The sequence below is a fragment of the Urocitellus parryii genome, chromosome 11 (genome assembly GCF_045843805.1).
Source record: "Urocitellus parryii isolate mUroPar1 chromosome 11, mUroPar1.hap1, whole genome shotgun sequence".
NCBI lineage: Eukaryota > Metazoa > Chordata > Mammalia > Rodentia > Sciuridae > Urocitellus > Urocitellus parryii.
The window spans coordinates 119,918,569-119,921,552 of NC_135541.1; the positions used below are offsets into that span (position 1 = coordinate 119,918,569).

Sequence of the window (2,984 nt, forward strand, 5' to 3'; positions counted from 1 at the left end):
CTTGGGATTCCTGCCCTTGCTTTGAACTTCCCCATGCCCGGCCCTCCTTGACCAGATGACAACCCTCCCTGAATCCCAGCTGCTCCTCATTAACTTTGATGTTGGACTGAGTCTGCTCCCCGTCTTCAGATGTTAAACAACATAGATCCTAAACCTGCTGTCAGCCCTTGTATTATGCTTACCAGAACCCTGTTAGCTGTAAGTTCCCAAGCCACCCACCTTTTTGGTAACTTTTTGTGTTATAAGGACTTCCCTGTAGTCACACCACCTGCTTGCTGTCCTCTGGCCCTGGGGGAGGTAGCCCCTGGCCAGGCTTGCTTTCATTTGGTTGAAATTGGAGTTGGTGGTTTTTCTTTGCATCGTGGTTCAACACAACAGGGGAGAATAAGAGATATAAGAGATAATCCTGAAAGCTGGACACCCAGGAATTGATGGAAATTATACAGAAGGCTCTGGCCTTCTCCGGGACATGATGGAAGGTCATATCTACATATTTGAGTGTCTAAGGGCAGCACCCAGCTGAGAGCTGGGTTACATGAAGAACATATTTACTAAGTACCCACTATATGTCAGAGGCTTTACATGAGTTACTTCAGCTAATTCACATACTATGTTGAAGTACATCCTCAAAACTGTATTATCTGAGCATTAGCGGCACCTGACAGAGGAGTATCCGAATGTCCTAAGAGATGAAAAACTTGTCCAAGGTCATAATTTCAGTAAGGGGCAAGGATCTCAGAAACTGTCAAAATGAGCCCAGCCATGATGTGTCCCAGGAGCAGGAGGGAGTGAGAGTTCTGAGAAAGTCAAGTCAGGACTCTCAGACCCTAGGGGGCCCAGGGTTGCTGTTTCCTGGAGCAGGAGGAGGGCTAGGGGCCAAGCAGAGGCCAGGTTGCAGGAGAAGCCCTGCACTGTGGTCTTTCCCTGACCTTCCTGCCTGCATGAAACAGAAGAGTCTCAGTCCAGGCCTGCAAGGGGTGCAGGGGAGCATCCAGCAGCCTGGGGCTGTGCTGGGAGGGCAGCAGACAGCAAAGGACAGTCAGCTGGACATCACTGTCCTCCCTGTCCTCTTCCCTGTCCCTCTATATCCCTATTACTAATTGATAGTAAAACAAAATGTGTGTGTGTGCTTTTTCATTAAAAATAAATAGAACATAAAAAATAGATCATAAGTAAATAAATAATATATAAAACACCAGATCATAAGAAGAGAGTGGTGGGACAGTTTCAATAGCTCATTCAGGGAGAAGTGTGCAATTCTGAACAATTTTAGCCATAGTAGAAAATATCAAATACCTTCAAAACTTTTCTCCTTCATAAAAAAATATATATATATCAGCCTATACTTATGGTGACACTCAACAGCATGAGAGGTACAAGAAAGACCCTTTCAAACCTCAATCCTAGTAAAATGTCAGGATCTGAATTCAGTATCGAGGAAATTGACATGAGAGAAATTGGAGGTCTCCCAAAGCAGAGTTATCCAACAATTTATCAATTTGCCAACACCAATTACATACAGTCATTTAATGTCCTGAATGGAGAAATGGAGCACTGCACTAATTAGTACCTTTAAAAGCTAAGGATTTAACTGGGGATGTAACTCAGCTGGTAGAGTGCTTGCCTCACATGCACAGGGCCCTGGGTTCAATCCCCAGCACCACCACAAAAAAAAAAAATGCTAGGGCTGATCATGGTGACCAACACATGCAATCCCAGCTACTCAGGCAGCTGAGGTAGGAGGATGCCAGGCAAATTCAAGGTCAGCCTGTAAAAACAGTGGGTTGGGATGCACTTCAGCAGTAGAGTGCACCTGGATTCAATCGCTAGTGCCACATACAAAAAAAAGAAAAAAGAAAAAGAAAAGAAAAGCCTGGAGAACAAGATGTCCATAGAGGCCTTGATATTTTTTTCTTTTTCTTTTTTATTAGAGCTTTATAGTTATACATAGTCGTATGGAAATTGATTTCAGTTCATGACCCTCCCTTCTCCCTCCCATCGCTCTCCCCTCTCCCTCTCTCCTTCCTCTGCCCTACTCCACTTCCTTTCCCTCATCTCTTAATTCATATTCGATTGGCTCTTTGTGTTATCCTATTCTTCTCTCCCTCTTCCCTTGGTCTTAGTCTAGCTTCCTCATATGAGAGAACACATTTGACCTTTGAGTTCTGAGTTGGCTTATTTCACTTAACATGATGTTCTCCTTTTCCATCCATTTACCACCAAAATGCCATCATTTCATTCTTTTTTATGGCTGATTAGAATTCCAGTATATGTATACACCACGATTTCTTAATCCACTCATCTATTGTCAGGCATCTGGGTTGATTCCAAAATTTAGCTGTTGTGAACTGTGCTGGTGGAAACACTGAGGTGGCTGTATCCAGACAGTGTGCTGAGTTTAGATCTTTTGGGAGATCTACCAAGGAGTGGGATAGCTGTGTCACGTGGTGGTTCCATCGCTAGTTTTTGAGGAGCCTCCATACTGCTTTCCAGAGTGATTGTACTAGTTTGCAGTCCCACCAAAAATGTACAATTGAACCTTTTTCTCCACATCCTCACCAGCATTTATTATTGTTCATATTATTATGTCATTGTGACTGGAGAGAGAGGACATTTAGTGTAGTTTTGATTTGCATTTTCCTGACTGCCAAAGATGTTGAGCATTTTTTCATATATTTACAGGCCATTTGCATACTTTTGCCCATTATTGATTGGGTTCTGTGTGTGTGCACGTGTGTGTCTGCGTGTGTGAGTGTGTGTGTGTGTGTGTGTGTGTGTGTGTGTGTGTGTATGAAGAATTTTTAGTTCTTTTTATATCCTGGGTATAAGTCCCCCTCAGAGGAGCAGCTGGCTGAGATTTTCTCCCATTCGACCATGCATGTGAGGCAAGCACTCTACCAGCTGAGCTATATCCCCAGTTAAATCCTTAGCTTTTAAAGTTACTAATTAGTGCAGTGCTCCACTTCTCCATTCAGGACATTAAA

General features: G+C 43.4%; 1 non-coding gene across 1 annotated transcript; it reads left to right on the plus strand.

Annotated features, from left to right (window-relative positions):
* The first annotated feature begins 1,593 nt into the window (after positions 1-1,593).
* Positions 1,594-1,666, plus strand: Trnav-cac (transfer RNA valine (anticodon CAC)). Its single transcript has one exon. It is a non-coding gene; the product is annotated as a tRNA-Val (tRNA).
* The last annotated feature ends 1,318 nt before the right edge of the window (positions 1,667-2,984 follow it).